This window comes from Hyla sarda, chromosome 8 (assembly GCF_029499605.1).
Source record: "Hyla sarda isolate aHylSar1 chromosome 8, aHylSar1.hap1, whole genome shotgun sequence".
NCBI classification, from domain to species: Eukaryota; Metazoa; Chordata; class Amphibia; order Anura; family Hylidae; genus Hyla; species Hyla sarda.
The window spans coordinates 198,662,980-198,688,347 of record NC_079196.1 but is presented as its reverse complement, the minus strand read 5'-3'; the positions used below and the strand labels follow the sequence as shown (position 1 = coordinate 198,688,347).

General features: G+C 45.0%; 1 protein-coding gene across 1 annotated transcript in view; it reads left to right on the top strand.

The window, feature by feature from the left end:
* LOC130284615 (QRFP-like peptide receptor) overlaps positions 1–25,368 on the top strand; it is a 41,335-nt gene that overhangs the window by 2,741 nt on the left and 13,226 nt on the right. Inside the window, exon 2 of the mRNA XM_056535119.1 lies at positions 2,485–2,860. The gene's annotated coding sequence lies outside the window, so the exon portion shown is untranslated. The remainder of the gene's footprint in view (positions 1–2,484; positions 2,861–25,368) is intronic.

Below are 25,368 nucleotides of genomic sequence, written 5' to 3'. Positions count from 1 at the left end.
AGGAGCAAATCCCCATAAAAACCTATCCTGCTCCGAACAGTTCCTAAAATGGATAGAGGTGTCAGCAGAGAGCACTGTGGTCAGACAGAAAAGAAATTCAAAAAGAAAAGAACTTCCTGTGGAGGAAACAACAGCTGATAAGTATAGGAAAGATTAATATTTTTTAATAGAAGTAATTTACAAATCTGTTTAACTTTCTGGTACCAGTTGATTAAAATTTTAAAGGGGTACTCCGGGGGAAAACTTCTTTTTTTTTTTTTTTTTTTAATGAACTGGTGCCAGAAATGTAAACAGATTTGTAAATTACTTCTATATAAAATTCTTTATCCCTCCAGTACTTTTTAGCAGCTGTATGCTACAGAGGAAATTCTTTGCTTTTTGAATTTCTTTTTTGTCTTGTCCACAGTGCTCTCTGCTGACACCTCTGTCCATGTCAGGAACTGTCCAGAGCAGCATAGGTTTGCTATGGGGATTTTCTCCTGCTCTGGACAGTTCCTGATACAGGCATCAGGTGTCAGCAGAGAGCACTGTGGACAAGACATAAAAATAAACTTAAAAAGCAAAGAATTTCCTTTGTAGCATACAGCTGCTAATAAGTACTGGAAGGATAAAGATTTTTTAATAGAAGTAATTTACAAATATGTTTAACTTTCTGGCACCAGTTGATTTAAAAAAAAAAATTGTATTCCACTGGAGTACCCCTTTAAGCAACGGCCCCAAAGTACTGTATAGTAGTAACAGATATAAGATACTGTTCTGTGTGGTTTTAATCATTGTATCTTAGTAACATTCATAGGATCTTTTTTTTAGTATATATATATATATATATATATATATATATATATATATATATATTTATATAACTGGAGTTGGAGCTGGTTGCAGGACACACTACCTGTATAGGGGATGTGGTGAGCTCATTTGAATTTTTTTTACCCAGGTGCCAGCGGAGTGCAAATGTCCTACTTAAATCTCCGTCTCACGTCAGGAGTGGCGTCCTCTCCCCGAGGAAAATACTGATCCCGCATATATATATATATATATATATATATATATATATATATGTATATAAAAAGCAAAATCATCGGTAGTTGCAGTATCTTGTAATACCTTTTTTATTGGACTAACAAGATTATGTAGAGAAGCTTTCGGGATTCCTCCCTTTATCAAGTCATAAGCATTTCTGAGCTCACAAGGAGAAAACACACGTTCTATCTCACAAAATATGCAGGGGTTAAAACAACATATGTGGAGAATGGACATTAAGTTGGGCCATAAATTGTATAGCTATAGGACGATAGATCCAGATAAGGATGAGGGGGGGGGGGGGCTGGAGAGCAGAGGTGAGAATGGTGGTTACACTGGATGGAGGAGAAAGGACAATTATACTACAGAACCATAGACTGAAGATAAGACTTAGACAGGGGAGGGGGAGCAGGGGTGTAATGGTGTTAGAGCAGGGAGAGGGAAGACAGTTTAGCAAAGGTTATAGGACACAATACAGACATCTGTATACAGAAAACCCACAGACCGATCCAGCTATCTACACAATTCAAGTTCCCATCCGTCCCACACCAAGAAAGGCATCATATACAGCCAAGCCATCAGGTACCACCGCATCTGCTCCAACCCTGAGGACAGAGACATCTACAAACACTAGCAGAGAAATTCAAACAAAAAGGTTACAAACCAAGGACCATCCATAAGAAAATCCACTCTGCTCTCCAAACACCACGTGAACACCTGCTGCAATACAGAGAGAAACAAACCTCATCACACATACCACTGGTAGCCACATACAATCCCACCCCTGAGGAAATACGCAAAATCATCAAGGATCTGCAGCCAATACTAGCAGAAGATGAGGTGTTAAAGCAAATCTTTCCTGAACCACCCATCTTGGCCTTCAGACAACCACCCAACTTAAAACAAAAGCTGGTCAATAGGAAACTACCCACAGACACCAGGGTGCCTCCAGCAGTTGCAAAAGTACAACTCCCAGCATGCCTGAACAGCTAAAAGGTAGTGTTTCCTAACCAGGGTGCCTCCAGCTGTTGCAAAACTACAACTCCCAGCATGCCTGGACAGCCATAGGGTAGTGTTTCCTAAGCAGGGTGCCTCCAGCTGTTGCAAAACTACAACTCCCAGCATGCCTGAACAGCTAAAGGGTAGTGTTTCCTAACCAGGGTACCTCCAGCTGTTGCAAAACTACAACTCCCAGCATGCCTGGACAGCCAAAGGGTAGTGTTTCCTAAGCAGGGTGCCTCCAGCTGTTGCAAAACCGCAACTCCCAGCATGCCTGGACAGCCAACGGCTGTCCGGGCATCCTGGGAGTTGTAGTTTTGCATATAAGAACCCAAGACTGATGATGACACCTGGGAGGAGCACAGTGCAAGACCTGACAAGCCTATAGGGGAGTCCGAATGGGGCTGCATCCGAGCACCACACGTCCCACTATTGGTGACAGTAATGTTTCCATTCCAGACATAAGATCTGCACTTTGCTGCTCAGGAAGACACTAGAAAGAACCAAGAATTGGCTTCTCATGGACATTCTGGCACCTCAAGGGTGGAGATGAGGGACGACTGACATAGATCCGAGCTTCAGCAACTTGGTTACATGCATCATTTTTTTTATTGCGGTGAAACCAAATGGACATAAATGACTGAGAAAAGAGAATTTGCACAGGGATTGTTCAGCTGAGAATCCTTCCTGACGTCAGGCGGAGGAGATGTATATACTCCAGTGTATTTATGGGCACTGCTGGATATAGTGGATGGTTCAGTGCTGCACAGAGGAGCTGGGTGAATGGTCCATACAGGCTGAGCAGGGCTCGCACTTGGTCTTATTCCTGGGACAGGTAAGGGTTGTTAGTTACAAAATGTCCTATGGCATTTTATTAGATCAGTGTTTTGCAAACAGTGTGCCTCCAGCTGTTGCAAAACTACAACTCCCAGCATGCCTGGACAGCCAACGGCTGTCCGGGCATGCTGGGAGTTGTAGTTTAGCAACAGCTGGAGGCAGACTGTTTGAAAATACTGCGTTAGATCATGTGTCGTAGGAGCTTTGGGGTTTCTCATTACAGCCATTGGCTGTCTAGGCATGCTGGGAGTTGTAGTTTTGCAACAGCTGGAGGCACACTGTTTAGAAAACACTGCATTAGATTATGTATCATAGGAGCTTCGGGGCATTTCACTATAGTCGCTGACTGTCTAGGCACCCCAGTCGGGAAACATTGGGTTAATTTGTGTTGTTTTCAATTACCGTGGCACAGCATGGTATGTAGTTAGGACAGTAATGCAGTTACTATAATAAGATCTTAACTTATCTAAAGCATTGGGTGCTTTATTAACCCTTCAAGACCCATCCGTCCTCCATAATATAAATAAAGCACATAACACATTAGATTAATGTTTCCCAACCAATGTTGCAAAACTACAACTCCCAGCATGCCCGGCCAGCTATTACATCGTGCCCAGTGCTTGACTACATAATAGAAGTGAATAGGCTGCGCTCTGTCAGTGGTGCTGAAATCTCCCATATAGTGGAATGTTTTCCAACCAGGGATCCTCCAGCTGTTGCCAAACTACAAGTCCCAGCAATAAAAAGCTGTCAGAGCATGCTGGGAGTTTTAATATTTCATGTTTTAAAGGGCTACAAATCCCAACAATGGCCATGCTGCGATATTTGAGATGAAGTAAGGATTTCCCAGACTTTCTATCATTCATTCTATGTCTACTTACAGGGCCTGTAGGTTATATTTGGTGACATAGTTGATTTATTGCTTACAAAGGACAATATCCTGCAGTGCTTTAATGTATAGTGCTCACTGATTCAGAGCTTCGCATTAGGTCAATTGCAGTTCTCTGCTCTGATGCCAGAACTAGAGATGAGCGAACTTACAGTAAATTTGATCCGTCACGAACTTCTCGGCTCGGCAGTTGATGACTTATCCTGCATAAATTAGTTCAGCTTTCAGGTGCTCCCGTGGGCTGGAAAAGGGGGATACAGTCCTAGGAGACTCTTTCCTAGGAGACACCTTTTCCAGCCCTCCGGAGCACCTGAAAGCTGAACTAATTTATGCAGGATAAGTCATCAACTGCCGAGCCGAGAAGTTCGTGACGAATCGAATTTACTGTAAGTTCGCTCATCTCTAGCCAGAACCTAATTATTTCAATGGGCTTCCAATGGGCACCATGCAAAGTAGCTGATTCAGGGTAAGAACCTTTTGACCCTAAACCAAAAGATTTCCGGTCATGCAGGTAGTTGTAGTTTTGAAACAGCTTAAAGGGGTACTCCACTGGCCAGCGTTCAGAATAGTGTCAGGCCACGCCCCCTCAATGCAAGTCTATGTGAGGGGGCATGGCCAACATCACGAGGGGGCATGGCTGACCCCCGCAGCTTGCACAAACTAAATGTTACGAACGCTGACCAATGGAGTACCCCTTTAAGGCACCCTGGTTGGGAAACACTAGGTTAATGCATATTGTATCCTATTCCAATGGCAAAGCATGACATGGCTTGCTGGGATTTCTAGTTCTTTATAACCTGAAGTATTACAACACCTATTAACCTAGTATGCCAAGACAGTCTTCCATGCTGGGAGTTGTGGTTTGGAAACAGATGAAGGCACTCTGTTTGGGAAACACTGGGTTAAAGAGTACTGTAGCCTACAGTAAAGTACAGTAAATTCGATTCGTCACGAACTTCTCGGCTCGGCAGTTGATGACTTTTCCTGCATAAATTAGTTCAGCCTTCAGGTGCTCCGGTGGGCAGGAAAAGGTGGATACAGTCCTAGGAGACTCTTTCCTAGGACTGTATCCACCTTTTCCAGCCCACCGGAGCACCTGAAAGCTGAACTAATTTATGCAGGAAAAGTCAGCAACTGCTGAGCTGAGAAGTTCGTGACGAGTCGAATTTACTGTAAGTTCGCTCATCTCTAATATATATATATTGTAGATACCTAACGTCCAGTGTAAAGTCAATGTAGATGTAGCAGTAACCAGTTCTCATGGGACACACTGCTGCCGGATTGTAGTAAAATAGCAAAATCTGCCAACAGGGGGCAGGCTTCTCCCTACTACCTGTGAATTTGTGTATAGACAAGCATGCAAGACGATAGAAGAGTCGGAGGTTAATGATTAGATGCGGCTTTACATTGGTTTAGATATATGCATATGGTGTTTCTGTGTAAGATTGGACACAGCACACAGTACACGTGTTTCCCAACCAGCGTGCCTCCAGCTGTTGCAAAACTACAACTTCCAGGATGCCCGGACAGCCAACGGCTGTCCGGGCATCCTGGAAGTTGTAGTTTTGCAACAGCTGGAGGCACACTGGTCCTAGACCATCTCAACTGGATCTGCTATGTAAGGCTTCAGGCCACATATATTTAACACTATCCCTGCCAGAATCGCCACCGCATCGGCGTGAAAATATGAGACGCCGATCTCCCCCCCCCCCCCCCCACCGGCAATGATTCACTAGAGTCAATGTCATTTTTTATTAATTGCAATTACAAAGCGATACACAGAGTTATTCCCGGATCCTATTAGCGGTAGCGATTCCCACGTATGACACATGTAAATAACGCCGGCGTTAACCCCTTCCCGGCACCCCATTCCCTCCCAGCCTTCCTAATGATGCATGGGTGACACTGACTAATGGCTGAAGTGAAGTTTTTTTCTTTAGTCTCCCGTCACGAGATGCCTTTGGGCGGCGCGGTTCAGCGCAAATCATCCATAATTCAGAGTATGTGTGATGTATAAAAGCGGAATTTGCATTAAACAAACCGCCATACGTCAAGAAATAGAAAAAATCGCCCTCTTTCATCCCCATAGCAGGGTGGGACAGAGCGCAACGCGTAATTCTCCTTCGGGGATGGATCACATGACCGGGCAGCTTTGCTGATTGACAGGCCATGGTGTGAGCGAGTTCTGTGAAGACCCAAGGCAAAAATAGAATTGGTATAATCGATGCAGATAGAAGCTTGGATACAATACATGAAGGGAGAACGTGTAAATGGCGTGAACGTGTAACGTCTGGTTTTCCGCTAGAATCCCCGGTGATCTGCTGTAATGGATTTATTTCATATATATACTTGGGTAAAATGACCGGGGTCGTGACACTGAGGTGATCAGATGGAGTTCTAATGCTAACTAAACTCAGTTGCAACAGGTGGTGAAGTTTGCTGCAGCGCCTCTGCAGGGGAAATTAAGTATTACACAATCTTCACAGAAACTCTGTAAGGCTGGGTTCACACTACAGTTTGTAACTACGGTTCCCGTATACGGTTGGGAGGAGGGGTGGGCGGGGCTTAATCACGGCACTCAGCCGTATTCGGGAACCGTAGTTAATGTATGTCTATGAGCCGACCGGAGTGAACCGCAGCCTCCGGTCGGAGGCTTTTTCGGCCGTATGCGGTTTCCCGACCGCAGGCAAAAACGTGGTTGACCACGTTTTTGCCTGCGGTCGGGAAACCGCATACGGCCGAAAACGCAGCAGACCGGAGGCTGCGGTTCACTCCGGTCGGCTCATAGACATACATTAACTACGGTTCCCGAATACGGCTGAGTGCCGTGATTAAGCCCCGCCCACCCCTCCTCCCAGCCGTATACGGGAACCGTAGTTACAAACAGTAGTGTGAACCCAGCCTAAGGCTGGTTTCACACCACGTTTTTGCAATACAGTTTTGTATCAGGTTTTTGATTTAAAAAACTGATTCCTCAAAACCTGACTAAACTGTATCAAAACGTGTGTACAAATTCTTATCTGTATACGGTTTGAAAAATGATGTCCGGTTGCATCCGTTTTTTAAGAAAAAAACGTATACGTTTTTAACTTTTCACTCCATTATGAATAAAGTTTTACTTGTTTGATTGAAATTCCAAGAAAACAAACTGAGCAAAGCCAAAAACCGTATGGTGAAAACCGTCTGGAACCGTACGCACATACAGTTCTGTACGGTTCCCATTGACTAAGTATACGGTTTAATACAATTTTTCACCCGGACCAAAAATCTACGGCTGCATTCACATCTCGTTTTTCTCATCTCGTTTCATTGAAAAAAACGTATCGAACCGTCTTGCAAACCGTATATATAGACATTTCATTGTAAACCGTATGCCAACCGTAGCATCAGGTTGTGTACGTTTTGCATCATTTACGGGTTTATACGGTTTTTAATGGTACATCAAACCGTAATCTACTACAGTTTTGTGTCCCGGTCAAAAACCATATCCAACCTGTATACGGTTATTTTAAAAGTGAGTTCTATGGTAACCGTATTGAATCGTATGTGCGTACGGTTACATCCGGTTTGCACAATACTGTTTTTCATTATTTTTAATTTTTTGGGGAAATTCAATTAAAAAAGAACTTTATTTCAAATGTTGACAAACATAAAACCGTATGCGCTTTTGTTTTTTTCAAGGAAAACGTATGAAAACATTTGCAAACGGACATCCGTTTTCAAACCGTATACGGTTTAAAAACGTGAGGGAGGAGGCACATACGGTTGCATACGTTTCGATCCGGTTTGGAGACATATGTTTGTACAGAAACGTGATACGGGACCCCTATTGCAAAAACGAGATGTGAATGCAGCCGTAGACCACGGTTTTCTGTCCAGAAAAAAAAAAGTTAAAAACCGTATGGTTTGAAAAACGGAGACAACCATATACATTATGGTGCATATGGTTTTGAATGAGAAGTCTATGGGCGCGGTTTTCTGTACGGTAGTGTTGAGCAGCATAGGCCATATTCGAATTCGCGAATATTCGCGAAAATATGGACGAATATTCGTCATATATTCACGAATATTCGCATATTCGTAATATCCTCGTTTTATTTTCGCATACGCGGAAAATCACGTATGCGAAAATTTGCATAAAAATTTGCATAAGCGAAACTTCGTATATGCGAAAATTCGCACGCCAGTTTCACACAATACTATTAGAGCCTTCTTTACACCACACAAGCTGGAAGGAGAGAGGGATGATCACTGTGATGTGTACTGTGAAAAAAATAAATAAAAAAAAAACCAAAAAAACAAACGAATATTCGTAATTACGAATATATAGTGCTATATTCGCGAATATTCGCGAATATGCTATATTCGCGAATAAAATTCGCTTTGCGAATATTCGCGAGCAACACTACTCTACGGTTGCATGTGTTTTTTTTTATTTATGAAACCGTATGCCGAAACCGTATGGTAAAATCGTGGTGTGAACACACCTTAACACAGTGTTTTCCGACAAATGTGCCTCCAGCTGTTGCAGAGCTACAACTGCCATCACGCCCCGACAGCTGTTGGCTGGCCGGGCATGCTGGGAGTTGTAGTTCTGCAACAGCTGAAGGCACACTAGTTTGGAAATACTGATGTGGAGGCAGTACAGCTGATCAGATGGAGCACTAATGCTAGGATTCAACTCAGTTGCGACAAGTGTTAAAGTTTGGTGCAGCGCCTCTGCAGGGGAAATGGAGTATTACACAATTTTCACTGAAACAGTGTAATGCAGAGTGTCCCAACCAGTGTGCCTCCAGCTGTTGCAAAACTACAACTCCCGTGCATGAAGGGAAAACATGTAAAATGGCGTGAACATGTTTTCCGCTGACATGAATTTGCTACGTATTTACTTGGGTAAAAAGACAGGGGGTGTCCACTTTGGACATTGAAGTGATCAGCTGATCAGATGGAATCCTAATGCCAGGAGTCAACTCAGTTTCAACATGTGTTAAAGTTTGGTGCAGCGCCTCTGCAGGGGAAATGGAGTATTACACAACCTTCACTGTAACTGTGTAACATGGTGTTTTCCGACCAGTGTGCCTCCAGCTGTTGCAGAACTACAACTCCCAGCATGCCCGGACAGCCGTTGGCTGTCCGGTCATGCTGGGAGTTGTAGTTCTGCAACAGCTGGAGGTACACTAGTTGAGAAATACTGACATAGAGGCATAAAATATTCAGTACAAAAATGTGTTTTCTATGTAATGAAATGTTCTACATAAAGAATCCCAGGGTCATATTGTGTCTTAACCTTGGACCCCTATACCCTATGGAAGGGATTTTCAACCGGTGGTACGCGTACCCCTAGGGGTACGCCATGGGTTGTGCGGGGGTACGCCAATGTGCTGACAAATACCCGCCATGCATCGGCCATTATTTGTCAGCACACAGCGGACAATGGCCACGGCAGCTCTCTGTATAGTATGGCGGCTGTAGCTGCGGCCTGTCTAGTGTATGGGAGCTGCGTGGTTGCTGGGGAGACGTGTGACCTCCCCTGATGTTGCGCGGAGGTGCCACACAGCGCAGGGGACGTCACAATGGGACTCTGGGACATGCTGTATACACGGACAGGCCACATGGGATGTGCTGTATACTCAAACAGGCAGGGTAATGTTAAAAAATAAGGATAAAATAAGTATATGGGAAGGGGGAAGGAGGAAGGGAGGGAGGATTTTTGTGTATATATATATATATATATATATATATATATATAATATTAGGCCAGGGGGAACGGAAAGGGGATGAGGGGGGATGGGGGGGGGGGGGGGAGAAATAATGCACAAGGGCATTAAGATGGAGGGGGGGGGGGGGGATAATGGCAAAAGGTGATTAATATGGGGGGGGGGGGGTGATTTCTCCTCCCCTCCATCTCAATCCCCTTGTGCCATTATTCCCCCCTCTCTCTTATCCCTGTTTGCCATTGGATAATAATGGCCCATGGGGATTAAGATGGAGGGGGGATGGCGCAAGGGATCAATATGGGGGGGGGCGGTGCGAGTAATGATTATCCCCACCCCCTCCATTTTAATCCCCTTGTGCCATTATTTCCCTTTATCCATGGCACAAGGGGATTAAGATCGCAAAACTGGATCAGAGAGAGAGGGGAATAATGGCGCAAGGGGATTAAGATGGAGGGGAAATAATAGCCCAAGGGGATTAAAATGGAGGGGGTGGGGATAATCATTACTCGCCCAGCCCCCCTCCATATCAATCTCCTTTTGCCATTATTCCCCCCCCCCCTCCCTCTGATCCCCTTTTGCCATACCGGATAATAATGGCAAAAGGGGAGCAGAGGGAGGGGGAATAATGGCACAAGGGGATTAAGTATGGCATTAGTATAAAGGTAAGCACACGCCATTATGGAAATAAGTAATTTTATGACTTATTTTGTCCACGGTACCCATCGCGGGTAAGTTCGGCATGAATATAGGCATGGGGGGTACCTGCGAACATACTTTCTCCTTTTGAGGGTACAGTAGCGAAAAAGGTTGAGAACCACTGCCCTATGGTAATTGTTATAAATGGGCACAGTAAATTACAAGATGTTCCTAATGGAAGGATTTATTGGCAATTGTCTGAGCTGTAATAGATATGTCTGTAGGTAATAGAGGAGATGGAGTCGAAGATTATATGACGACTGAGGAGGGTAGGGATGGGGTCCGCTGTGTATATGAGGAGCAAATAACTAGAGAGAAATAGGACAGGAGGAAGAGGCGTATAACTCGGGGTGTAATGTGACATCTACCTGACAGGGCATGATGGGAAATGTAGTTTAGCAGGAGGCGGAGCTAGAGAGCTACAGGTTGGGGATCATTGCTGTATGTAGATGATATATACATGTAACTATTTGCCAGTATACCTGTATGCGGATACTGTTGGAGTTACAACTATATTGATAACTGGACACAAATCAGCAAAAGTTCTTCTCTATTCACCCAACTGGATACAGATTGGCAGCGCTGTGTCTACAGCGGACTGTGATTCTGTTAATGTTTATTTTAAATTTTAGTTATTTTTTATGCATCTATATGTATCTTATTCTTGTTTTCTGTACAAGTGCGCTTGAAGAATTTTATGTGTATGATTTTTATTAATAAAATTCAGGTTATCCAATCCATCATATTTCAGATATTTAATTGATTCAAAGTATGGCATATTTTATATGTTATGGAGACTGGAGGAGTCTTATTTATTTATTTATTTATTTTTTAACATTAGGTAGATATGAGGTTTATTTTAGTTAAAAATAAACAAATAAATAAAAAAAAATATATATATATAAAGAGAACCTGTCCAATCCCCTTCCACTTCTCTTATCCCCTGTCAATTCTACAATCCCCCACCACATATCCAATCCCCTGTCACCTCTCTAATCCCCCACCACTTTTCTCATCACTTCACCTCTCCAACCCCCACAACCTCTCCAACCACCTGTCTCCTCTTTAATTCCCCATCACCTCTTCAATCCCCTGTCATCTCTCTGATCCCCATCATCTCTTCAATCCCCCACCACCTTTATGATCCCCTGTCCCCTCACCAATCACCTGTCACCTCTCCAATCCCCCACCACCTCTTTGATCCCCCACTACCTTTTTTTATCCCCTGTCAGCTCTCTGATCCCCTGTCCCTTCTCCAATACCCCATCACCTCTCCAATCCCATGTCACCTCCCTCTTGCATCCCCCATCACCTCTCCAATCCCATGTCACCTCCCTCTTGCATCCCCCATCACCTCTCCAATCCCATGTCACCTCCCTCTTGCATCCCCCATCACCTTTCTAATCCCATGTCAAATCCCTCTTGCATCCCCCATCACCTCTCCAATCCCATGTCACCTCCCTCTTGCATCCCCCATCACCTCTCCAATCCCATGTCACCTCCCTCTTGCATCCCCCATCACCTCTCCAATCCCATGTCACCTCCCTCTTGCATCCCCCATCACCTCTCCAATCCCATGTCACCTCCCTCTTGCATCCCCCATCACCTCTCCAATCCCATGTCACCTCCCTCTTGCATCCCCCATCACCTCTCAGATCCAACAGGTGTATCCTTAAGGTGTTAAAACATTGTTATCTACATTTATTTAAAGGGAGCACTAAATCTAGCTACATTTTATGGGAGGTGGGTGCCAAACTCAATCATTAGACAAAGCTTAGCTATAGCTCCGGTCACCAGTCTGACCTGGCAGCATTGTATCAGGGTGCTGCACCAATTCACTCACATCCTGAAGAGGAGACCATCAACATCTGATGGGTGGGGGTCTGCGGAACATGATTGAAGGGGTCACTAAGTTTGTATAAGTCTTGTGACCTGCCTACTTCTTCCAAAGCACAGCTCTGTACGCTGTGTAATGACTGTACTTGGCATTACAGACTGTTAGGTTGGCAGCCAGCAAGCAGTCACTGGTGAGAGGTAGGAGTAATGTCCTCTTATGAATACAGCTTACATAATAATAAATTAATACATAAATAATAAATATGCATCTGCTGTACATTTTTTTATAAAAATTTGTAAAATTTTAATTAAGGAGGAGACTGGGTATGCTTAATGAGGATTGGGTGGCATGGTTAGGGGCATGGCTTAACTCAGCGCACCACCTTCTGTGTTCCTCTTTCCTCTCTGCAAAAGTATTCAACTAAGCAGGTCTGAGAGGGTGACTGATCACAATGTTCAGATCACTGGTGCCAGGCAGCCTGGGCAGGAAGGAGATCTTGAACCATTTCCATGAAGTTTCTTGCGCTGCTCCCTTATACCGGGAAAGGTTTCAGACAGAATGATGTAAACAGCAGCCAGATTAATTACAGTTATTTTTTTTATTAATACTGACATTTTTTGGACATTTTTATTTTCATAGATAATTTTATTTAAGGAATTCTAGAATAATTGTGGAAGATCAAAGTCTGCTTGCTGGGGATTTCTCATACATAAAGGATCAATACCAATGGCGTCACCCCCTCAAAGATAAACCTGCCCTTTAATGCCTGCTTCCAGCATCTGCGTCCAGCATGTGTCTTACATTTCCTAATATCTTCTACATGCTTCTGAGCACGTTCTCAGTCCTGTTATCTGAGGAAGGAAGGTAAACCCTCCGAAAAGCGTGCTTTAAATTGGACTAAATAAATCTTAATTGCCTTTTGGCTCCTTGAGACACCATTTTTTTAAATTTTTTTCTGGCAAGCTTCAACTGGATGATGGTCCGTATACAAGACTACATGCAGGGGTGTTAGATAGTCCGGATAGTCAGACAAACCAGGTTGGTAACACATAGGCAGAGAAGGTTAAAAAATCACAAGACAGAAGACAGAGTCAAGAAAAGAAATGGGCCAAACTTAGAGAGCAACGTGGTACATAATCAGAAGGCAAAAACAATGTCAGGAAAACATGCACTGGGTGAAACCTAGACAGTGGCAAAGTACAGAAAAACTATTCAAAACATGTCAAAACAATAACTAGGCTAAGGGACAGGATTAACCTCGATCACAGGCACAGGTGAAGACACTAAACAGATTTAATTTACCCACTGCCAGGAAGTGTGAGCCCCAGTGCCACAGCTGCATAGCCTGATGCTCCTCTAAATCAGTGTTTCACGCCCACTGTGCCTCCAGCTTTTTACGCCGAGCGCTCCGGGTCCCCGCTCCTCCCCGGAGCGCTCGCTTCACTCTCCCCGCGGCAGCGCTCCGGTCACGTCCTCTGACCCGGGGCGCTGCGATTCCGCTGCCAGCCGGGATGCGATTCGCGATGCGGGTAGCGCCCGCTCGCGATGCGCACCCCGGCTCCCCTACCTGACTCGCTCTCCGTCTGTTCTGTCCCGGCGCGCGCGGCCCCGCTCCCTAGGGCGCGCGCGCGCCGGGTCTCTGCGATTTAAAGGGCCACTGCGCCGCTGATTGGCGCAGTGGTTCCTATTAGTGTGTTCACCTGTGCACTTCCCTATATCACCTCACTTCCCCTGCACTCCCTTGCCGGATCTTGTTGCCTTAGTGCCAGTGAAAGCGTTCCCTGTGTGTTCCTTGCCTGTGTTTCCAGACCTTCTGCCGTTGCCCCTGACTACGATCCTTGCTGCCTGCCCCGACCTTCTGCTACGTCTGACCTTGCTTTTGCCTACTCCCTTGTACCGCGCCTATCTTCAGCAGCCAGAGAGGTGAGCCGTTGCTAGTGGATACGACCTGGTCACTACCGCCGCAGCAAGACCATCCCGCTTTGCGGCGGGCTCTGGTGAAAACCAGTAGTGGCTTAGAACCGGTCCACTAGCACGGTCCACGCCAATCCCTCTCTGGCACAGAGGATCCACTACCTGCCAGCCGGCATCGTGACAGTAGATCCGGCCATGGATTCCGCTGAAGTTCCTCTGCCAGTTGTCGCTGACCTCACCACGGTGGTCGCCCAGCAGTCACAACAGATAGCGCAACAAGGCCAACAGCTGTCTCAACTGACCGTTATGCTACAACAGTTACTACCACAGCTTCAGCAGTCATCTCCTCCGCCAGCTCCTGCACCTCCTCCGCAGCGAGTGGCCGCTCCTGGGATACGCTTATCCTTGCCGGATAAATTTGATGGGGACTCTAAGTTTTGCCGTGGCTTTCTTTCCCAATGTTCCCTGCATCTGGAGATGATGTCGGACCTGTTTCCCACTGAAAGGTCTAAGGTGGCTTTCGTAGTCAGCCTTCTGTCCGGAAAAGCCCTGTCATGGGCCACACCGCTCTGGGACCGCAATGACCCCGTCACTGCCTCTGTACACTCCTTCTTCTCGGAAATCCGAAGTGTCTTTGAGGAACCTGCCCGAGCCTCTTCTGCTGAGACTGCCCTGTTGAACCTGGTCCAGGGTAATTCTTCCGTTGGCGAGTATGCCGTACAATTCCGTACTCTTGCTTCAGAATTGTCCTGGAATAATGAGGCCCTCTGCGCGACCTTCAAAAAAGGCCTATCCAGCAACATTAAAGATGTTCTGGCCGCACGAGAAATTCCTGCTAATCTACATGAACTTATTCACCTAGCCACTCGCATTGACATGCGTTTTTCCGAAAGGCGTCAGGAACTCCGCCAAGATATGGACTCTGTTCGCACGAGGCGTTTCTCCTCCTCGGCTCCTCTCTCCTCTGGTCCCCTGCAATCTGTTCCTGTGCCTCCCGCCGTGGAGGCTATGCAGGTCGACCGGTCTCGCCTGACACCTCAAGAGAGGACACGACGCCGTATGGAGAACCTCTGCCTGTACTGTGCTAGTACCGAACACTTCCTGAGAGATTGTCCTATCCGTCCTCCCCGCCTGGAAAGACGTACGCTGACTCCGCACAAAAGTGAGACAGTCCTTGATGTCTACTCTGCTTCTCCACGTCTTACTGTGCCTGTGCGGATGTCTGCCTCTGCCTTCTCCTTCTCTACAGTGGCCTTCTTGGACTCTGGATCTGCAGGAAATTTTATTTTGGCCTCTCTCGTCAACAGGTTCAACATCCCGGTGACCAGTCTCGCCAGACCCCTCTACATCAATTGTGTAAATAATGAAAGATTGGACTGTACCATACGTTTCCGCACGGAGCCCCTTCTTATGAGCATCGGATCTCATCATGAGAGGATTGAACTTTTGGTCCTCCCCAATTGCACCTCGGAAATTCTCCTTGGACTTCCCTGGCTTCAACTTCATTCCCCTACCCTGGATTGGTCCACTGGGGAGATCAAGAGTTGGGGGTCCTCTTGTTCCAAGAACTGTCTAAAACCGGTTCCCAGTAACCCTTGCCATAACTCTGTGGTTCCTCCAGTAACCGGTCTCCCTAAGGCCTATATGGACTTCGCGGATGTTTTCTGCAAAAAACAAGCTGAGACTCTACCTCCTCACAGGCCTTATGATTGCCCTATCGACCTCCTCCCGGGCACTACTCCACCCCGGGGCAGAATTTATCCTCTCTCTGCCCCAGAGACTCTTGCCATGTCCGAATACGTCCAGGAGAATCTAAAAAAGGGCTTTATCCGTAAATCCTCCTCTCCTGCCGGAGCCGGATTTTTCTTTGTGTCCAAAAAAGATGGCTCCTTACGTCCTTGCATTGACTACCGCGGTCTTAATAAAATCACGGTTAAGAACCGCTACCCCTTACCCCTCATCTCTGAACTCTTTGATCGCCTCCAAGGTGCCCACATCTTCACTAAATTGGACTTAAGAGGCGCCTATAACCTCATTCGCATCAGAGAGGGGGACGAGTGGAAAACGGCATTTAACACCAGAGATGGACACTTTGAGTATCTGGTCATGCCCTTTGGACTGTGCAACGCCCCTGCCGTCTTCCAAGACTTTGTCAATGAAATTTTTTGTGATCTGTTATACTCCTGTGTTGTTGTATATCTGGACGATATCCTAATTTTTTCTGCCAATCTAGAAGAACACCGCCAGCATGTCCGTATGGTTCTTCAGAGACTTCGTGACAACCAACTCTATGCCAAAATTGAGAAATGTCTGTTTGAATGCCAATCTCTTCCTTTTCTAGGATATTTGGTCTCTGGCCAGGGACTACAGATGGATCCAGACAAACTCTCTGCCGTCTTAGATTGGCCACGCCCCTCCGGACTCCGTGCTATCCAACGCTTTTTGGGGTTCGCCAATTATTACAGGCAATTTATTCCACATTTTTCTACCATTGTGGCTCCTATCGTGGCTTTAACCAAAAAAAATGCTGATCCCAAGTCCTGGCCTCCTCAAGCAGAAGACGCCTTTAAACGACTCAAGTCTGCCTTTTCTTCGGCTCCCGTCCTCTCCAGACCTGACCCTTCCAAACCCTTCCTATTGGAGGTTGATGCCTCCTCAGTGGGAGCTGGAGCTGTTCTTCTACAAAAAAATTCTTCCGGGCATGCTGTCACTTGTGGTTTTTTCTCTAGGACCTTCTCTCCAGCGGAGAGGAACTACTCCATCGGGGATCGAGAGCTTCTAGCCATTAAATTAGCACTTGAGGAATGGAGGCATCTGCTGGAGGGATCAAGTTCTCCTGTTATTATCTACACCGACCACAAGAACCTCTCCTACCTCCAGTCTGCCCAACGGCTGAATCCTCGCCAGGCCCGGTGGTCTCTGTTCTTTGCCCGATTTAATTTTGAGATTCACTTTCGTCCTGCCGATAAGAACATTAGGGCCGATGCTCTCTCTCGTTCCTCGGATGCCTCAGAAGTTGAACTCTCTCCGCAACACATCATTCCACCTGACTGCCTGATCTCCACTTCTCCTGCCTCCATCAGGCAGACTCCTCCAGGAAAGACCTTTGTTTCTCCTCGCCAACGCCTCGGAATCCTCAAATGGGGTCACTCCTCCCATCTCGCAGGTCATGCGGGTATCAAGAAATCTGTGCAACTCATCTCCCGCTTCTATTGGTGGCCGACTCTGGAGACGGATGTTGTGGACTTTGTGCGAGCCTGCACTATCTGTGCCCGGGATAAGACTCCTCGCCAGAAGCCCGCTGGTTTTCTTCATCCTCTGCCTGTCCCCGAACAGCCTTGGTCTCTGATTGGTATGGATTTTATTACTGATTTACCCCCTTCCCGTGGCAACACTGTTATTTGGGTGGTCGTTGATCGATTCTCCAAAATGGCACATTTCATCCCTCTTCCTGGTCTTCCTTCTGCGCCTCAGTTGGCTAAACAATTTTTTGTACACATTTTTCGTCTTCACGGGTTGCCTACGCAGATTGTCTCGGATAGAGGCGTCCAATTCGTGTCTAAATTCTGGAGGGCTCTCTGTAAACAACTCAAGATTAAATTAAATTTTTCTTCTGCATATCATCCTCAGTCCAATGGACAAGTAGAAAGGATTAACCAGATCTTGGGTGATTATTTGCGACATTTTGTTTCCTCCCGCCAGGATGACTGGGCAGATCTCCTCCCATGGGCCGAATTCTCGTATAACTTCAGGGTCTCTGAGTCTTCCTCCAAATCCCCATTTTTCGTGGTGTACGGCCGTCACCCTCTTCCCCCCCTCCCTACTCCCTTGCCCTCTGGTCTGCCCGCTGTGGATGAAATTTCTCGTGACCTTTCCATCATATGGAGAGAGACCCAAAATTCTCTCTTACAGGCTTCTTCACGCATGAAGAAGTTCGCGGATAAGAAAAGAAGAGCTCCCCCCGTTTTTTCCCCTGGAGACAAGGTATGGCTCTCCGCTAAATATGTCCGCTTCCGTGTCCCTAGCTACAAGTTGGGACCACGCTATCTTGGTCCTTTCAAAATTTTGTGTCAAATTAATCCTGTCTCTTATAAACTTCTTCTTCCTCCCTCTCTTCGTATCCCTAATGCCTTTCACGTCTCTCTTCTCAAACCACTCATCCTCAACCGTTTTTCTCCCAAATCTGTTCCTCCCACTCCTGTTTCCGGCTCCTCGGACATCTTCTCGGTCAAAGAAATTTTAGCTGCCAAAAAGGTCAGAGGGAAAAATTTTTTTTTAGTGGACTGGGAGGGTTGTGGTCCTGAAGAGAGATCCTGGGAACCTGAGGACAACATCCTAGACAAAAGTCTGCTCCTCAGGTTCTCAGGCTCCAAGAAGAGGGGGAGACCCAAGGGGGGGGGTACTGTTACGCCGAGCGCTCCGGGTCCCCGCTCCTCCCCGGAGCGCTCGCTTCACTCTCCCCGCGGCAGCGCTCCGGTCACGTCCTCTGACCCGGGGCGCTGCGATTCCGCTGCCAGCCGGGATGCGATTCGCGATGCGGGTAGCGCCCGCTCGCGATGCGCACCCCGGCTCCCCTACCTGACTCGCTCTCCGTCTGTTCTGTCCCGGCGCGCGCGGCCCCGCTCCCTAGGGCGCGCGCGCGCCGGGTCTCTGCGATTTAAAGGGCCACTGCGCCGCTGATTGGCGCAGTGGTTCCTATTAGTGTGTTCACCTGTGCACTTCCCTATATCACCTCACTTCCCCTGCACTCCCTTGCCGGATCTTGTTGCCTTAGTGCCAGTGAAAGCGTTCCCTGTGTGTTCCTTGCCTGTGTTTCCAGACCTTCTGCCGTTGCCCCTGACTACGATCCTTGCTGCCTGCCCCGACCTTCTGCTACGTCCGACCTTGCTTTTGCCTACTCCCTTGTACCGCGCCTATCTTCAGCAGCCAGAGAGGTGAGCCGTTGCTAGTGGATACGACCTGGTCACTACCGCCGCAGCAAGACCATCCCGCTTTGCGGCGGGCTCTGGTGAAAACCAGTAGTGGCTTAGAACCGGTCCACTAGCACGGTCCACGCCAATCCCTCTCTGGCACAGAGGATCCACTACCTGCCAGCCGGCATCGTGACACAGCTGTTTCACAACTAGAACTCCCAGCATGCCCTGGTAGCCTTTGGCTGTCCAGGAATGCTGGAAGGTGTAGTTTTGAAACAGTTGGGGAAACCCTGGTTGGAAAATACTGGTTAGCATCTAATTTCTGAAACATTTTTTCTCGTAAAAGTTGTTTTTAACAATTTTATAGAAACTCTATGTGTATAATAGGTGTCTAATGGATAACAGAAGCCCAAAGGAATAATATTTGCTACATCATAACATTATTTGACCTAGTCATTTTAAAAAGCTGTAAGCTATGCAAAGGGAAATGTTCCAATGGGAAAAGCAACATCTGGAATATTATTGACGCTCAGCCTTTTTCAAGTGATTGAGACTAAACTGCAATGCCAGGCAAATCCGTGAACAAGGAAGAGGGGCGCTGATAATTTTTTTTTATTAATATCTTACTTTGTCCTGCTTAATTTCCAGTCTCTCCCAGCTAAAATGATTCTGTTCAAGATACTTAGAGGGAATTTCAAAAACACACAAGAGACAAGGACATTTGAAGCAAAAATTATACTGTTTTTTTTTTTTTTTATATTCCAAAAACAGGGGACTCAATGTGGATTTGAGCTTCTTATGGCATTATCAAGACTTCCTATAACCTGTGCTGTACTGGATTCTCTTTTGCATCTCACCTTGCCCTGCTTAATTACAGACTCCCCCCTCCCTTACCCTTTTTCTCATCCTTATCTATTTAGTCTATGTTCCTATAGCAGGACAATTTATGGCCTATCTAAGGCTAAGTTTCTACTTGTTTTTTTGTCCTGCATTGTTTGGGTTGAAAAAAACGCCTGAAAAAATGCCAGTGCAATTTCCGGCATCTGGCGTTTTTTCTGGCATTTTTTTCATTTGTGTGGAAATTGCACCTTGGCAGTTTTTTGGTACCCATAATTTGTTGGGTACCAAAAGAAAAAAAAATGGATGTAGTAGTGATGGATACATTTTTATTTAACAAAATTTATATATTTTATGACAAAATTTTAAGAATTTTTTAATAAAGTGTGTGTTTCACTCTTTTTTAGGTAGTACTACTACTCCCAGCATGGAACAGAGTGTTCCATGATGGGAGTAGTAGTACCTATACTAATAGACATATCGCCCCAGGTGTCAGTCGTCACACCTGATGCGATCGTCCATAATATAGCAGAGATGTGGAGCGGCTCTATACAGCGCTCACATCTCTGCTATGTACTCCGGACAGTGATGTGAATAGAACATCACTCTTTCATATTTTCCACCCAGAGTGGTGATTGGCCGGATGGTTGCAGTCAATCACAGCTCTGAGGGAAATATGAATGAGTGAGTGGCCAGAGTATAGTGCAGAGATGCGAGCCCAGGAGAAAGCCGCTCCATCTCTGCAATAGACAGGACGATCGCATTGGGTGTCAGTAGTGATATCCGCTGTGATCTGTTCTTACCTGCAGGTACTACTACTCCCAACATGGAGCACACTCTGCTCCATGCTGGGAGCTGTAGTACCTGTATTAATAGAAAAATTGCAGCGAATGTAACTTCTGACACCCCTTGCGATCTGTCTATTAATGCAGGTACTACAGCTCCCAGCATGGAGCAGAGTGTGCTCCATGTTGGGAGTAGTAGTTCCTGCAGTTAAGGAAAGATCACAGCGGATGTCACTCCTGACACTCGCTGTGATCCTCCTGTATAATGTATAGATGCGGCCGCTCTTCTATGGTCCCCTGCACTGACGTATATATACACATATTCATATTTCCCGCAGAGCTGTGATTGGATGGAAACATCTGGCCAATCACAACTCTCTGCGGAAATATGAATATGTGTATGTATACGGAAGTGCAGGGGACCATAGAAGAGCGGTCGGCCGCATCTATACATTATACAGGAGGATCGCAATGGGCGATCTGTCTTAGTACAGGTACTCCTACTCCCATCACGGAACAGTGTGTTCCATGCTGGGAGTAGTTGTACTACATATAAAAATTCAAAAAATTAAGAAAAAAGTGAAAAACACACACACACACACACACACTACATTTTTATTATTTTCTGCTACATTTTTAGGTCCTCGCCTGCCCAAATAAATTGATCCCTGTTTTAAAAATTAATAAAAAATTTTATAAAAAAAGATACATTTCGTTAGATACAATTTTTTCCTTCACTACTGTATCTTTTATTATAATTTTTTTTTTATGGTACCCTACGAAATTTTATTTAAAAAAAGGTATCTCCATCACTTTTTTGGATCGCTAAATTCCAAATAAAAAAATAAAAAAAAAACGCCTGAAAAAACACCAAAGTTAAAACCCACATATTGTTTTCCTTTGCGTTTTTTCACTTCCATAGTCTTCTATGGGAGAAAAACGCCACGATTTTGACTACAAAATCGCCAGTGGCTCAACATGCTGTGATTTTGGAAAACCGCCAAGGAGCTGAAAAATGCCAAAAAAGAGTGAAAAAACGGCAAAAAGATTTAAAAAAAACGCCAAAGTGAAAAACACCAAGTGGAATAAGAATTTTGTGATTTCTTATTCATTTACAGCTAACATCTGGCCACAGCGTTTTTTGGGCCGAAAAACGCCATGCGGCAAAATAGGGTTTTTTCTTGGCGTTTTTCCCCCCCAAAAAAAAACAAGTAGAAACTTAGCCTTAATGTGAATTCTACACATCTATTGTCTTAACCCCTGCATATTTGTGAGATGTAAGGCTGGGTTCACACCACGTTTTTCAAATACGGTTACCGTATACGGTTTTCCGCTAAAAACATATGGCAAAAACCGTATGCAACCGTATACAGCCGTATGACTCCAAATTAAAACATATATGGTTTTTCCCCGTATACGGTTCCAAAACGTACGTACGGTTCTATCCGTTTGCATCAGTTTTTGCCAACGGTTTTGCTATTTTGTTGGAATTAGTTTTCCAGCAATTTAATAAAGTTACTATTGTTCTATTGAAATTCCAATCTGCGCATGTGTCAACTCCAAAAACGGATTAGAAAAACCGTGTGCAGCGGCATTCTGAAATTCTGTGTACGGTTCTCATAGACAACAATGTTAAAAGAACCGCATACGGTTTTCCAACCGGAGGCAAAAACATGGTCGACAGCGTTTTGGCCTACGGTTGAAAAATCGGCAAAACCATATCCAGGGCAAAACGGATGCAACCGTACACAACATTTGGAATACGGTTTACAATGCATTCTCTATGCATACGGTTTCGGATACGTTTTTTTGGCGGAAAACCGTATACGGTTACCGTATTTGAAAAACGTAGTGTGAACCCAGCCTAACCTGTGTCTTCTGTTTGTGATCTTAGATTTGCTTTGGACTTGATAAAGGGAGGAATCCCAAAAGCTTCTCTCCAAAATTCTGTTAGACAAATAAAAAAAAGGTATTACAAGATACGGCAATATTTTTGATTTGCATATATATATATATATATATATATATATATATATATATATATATTTCTCTCTCTCTCTCTCTCTCTCTCTCTCTCTCTCTCTCTCTCTCTCTCTCTCTATATATATATATATATATATATATATATATGAATTACAGGCAGATGTAGGGAGTACACAGGCATACAGTTGCTTACGTCTGGGGTTTATGATCAGCCGATTGGTTGCACCAAACAAAACTCCCGAGCATGGAGTGAACCTATCCTACTAATAATAGAAAGAAAAAAAGAGAAGAGGAAAAAAATTGCTTAAAAAAAAAATATAATCCTATAAATATTTTTCAAAAGGAATGGAGCTTCGGCGTCATTGCCTTTTATGTTGAGCTGAAAAGTAAAAGATTTCTTACAGCTGCGAAAATATCACTTATCTCCGGTGCTCAGAATGTGATGGAGAGAAGTAATTTGAGCTAAAAGGCCGGATCTTAAGGGTTCTCATCGGATGAATATCGCTTTAGAATATTCTACAAAAAAAAAAAAATAATGAAATTTCCAAAGGTTTTTCTGATCATTTAGAGATAAAAGAGCTGAATAGGGACCGGAGAATGATGGGGACTATAAGCTAATGCCTGCAGAAATACTGATAGGGAAGCATGTTAAAGTTGGATGGTTCTGGATTTTGTTACCGTAAATCAGCGTTTTTCAACCAACGTGCCTCCAGCTGTTGCAAAACTACAACTCCCAGCATGCCCGGACAGCCTTCGGCTGTCCGGGCATGCTGGGAGTTGTAGTTTTGCAACAGCTGGAGGCACGTTGGTTGATAAACACTGGCAAATATAACTGGTTATGTGTGTTCAGTACTGAAGAATGATCTTATTAGGACTTCTCACTATTCGACACACGAAGTCCCATTGACTGTACAGTGCCATAGGGACTTATTATTGGAAAAGGTCATAAACAGGGCAGGTTAAAGCATCATTTTTCAGCAGGAAAGCTATATTGAGAGAGGTCGCACGGGTGCAACATACTGATTCACTCACATAAATAACTGTGCGACCAGCACCCTATAGAAGCCCTATCTTTTTGCATGCGGAATAAGGAGCGTCCATCCCCCATCATGGATTTTGTATTTTTGTACCTCTGCTGACTCCCCCATATAACATTGTGACTTCTCCGCATCCTTCTGGGAACTGGTGTTTTAACCTGCCCTTGTATTAGTAAGTATGACCTTTATCAATGATATCAGGGGGCCATAGGGAGTCCCTGTGCCCCATACAGGCTTTGACAAGCCTTACTAAGAGGTTGAGTTAAAGGGTAAGGTTCTCTGCCTTTATTCCTCAATAAAATAAATAGAGAGGAGAGAAGCTCTCAAAATTCATTTCGGGTTGACATGCTTGAAATTCGAATCCATCTGAAAAAGGCCTGGGCAGGAGCAGGACTCCTGTCAAAAAGATTGGAGTCCCTGCTCATATGCACTGAATAGAGATGAGTGAACTTACAGTAAATTCGATTTGTCACGAACTTCTCTACTCGGCAGTTGATGACTTATCCTGCATAAATGAGTTCAGCTTTCAGGTGCTCCGGTGGGCTGGAAAAGGTGGATACAGTCCTAGAAAAGAGTCTCCTAGGACTGTATACATCTTTTCCAGCCCACGGGAGCACCGGAAAGCTGAACTAATTTATGCAGGATAAGCCATCAACTGGCGAGCCGAGAAGTTCGTGACGAATCGAATTTACTGTAAGTTCTCTCATCTCTAGCACTGAACAATGAAGCACAAACAAAATATAATAGGAAAGACTCTCCTAGGACTGTATCCACCTTTTCCAGCTCACCGGAGCACCTGAAAGCTGAACTAATTTATGCAGGAAAAGTCAGCGACTGCCGAGCCGAGAAGTTTGTGACGAATCGAATTTACTGTAAGTTCGCTCATCTCTACTCACAATCTAAATTCACCTATCAGTATGTTTTGGAGTGTGGGGGGAAACAAGGGGAGAACATACAAAGTCTTTGCAGATGTTGTCCATGGTGGGATTTGAACCCAGGACCCCAGTGCTATAGGGCAACATTGCAATCCAAAGGTAACATTCATTGTGCCTGGCTGCAGAGCAACTGGCCCAGCCAATGTAGTGAGCAAGCGACAATGCATACAGAATTATTGCTTACCCACAGGCACCCTGCCTAGAGAATGTTAACAGAGCGTGATGGCATACAGTATATGCTTCGTCATTGTGTTCAAAAGCAGAGACTCCTATCTTTAACAGTAGTCCCTGCACTGTACATACTTGCAAATCACCTGATAGAAATCCCCCAAAAATTGGATTGAAACCAATTCAGAGCAAATTTGATTTGTTTAGAATGGATCTGCCCCCCTGTAATAAGGTAATATAGAGTTACCTACTGAACTACAAAATAGTTTTGACATATTTGGCTTCTCTGTTTAAAGGGGAAATCCAACATTTAAAGACATAGGCCCACATTTATCATTGTCTTTAGACTGTTTTTTGTGTCTAAAAAAGGGGCAAAAAAGGCGCAAGCAGGGTTTTTTGTGCCATTTTTTGCCCCTTTTTGTTTACACATTTCTGCTGATTTTGAGTTGCAATCCACTGATTTTGAGTTGCAATCCACTGATTTTGGCAATAGACATGATAATGAAGGGATTTATCATTGCCCCTTTTTGTAAAAAGGAGCAAAAAAAAAAAAACTGCGCAAAGCCACTGAAAAGTCTCTAAAACTGCACCTGCCCAGACCTGGCGTAGCTTTTTGGTGTATGTGTAGACAGAAATTTCAGAAAATGTGTCCTGCACAAAATTTATCAAAGCTCTTTTGCCTTTTAATAAATTGGGTGCTCCTACACATTATCAGCACACAAAAAAAAAAAAACAGGCTCTGACTTTTCCAGCTTAAATGCTCAACTTTTATATGGTTTTAATGTGATTGAAAAA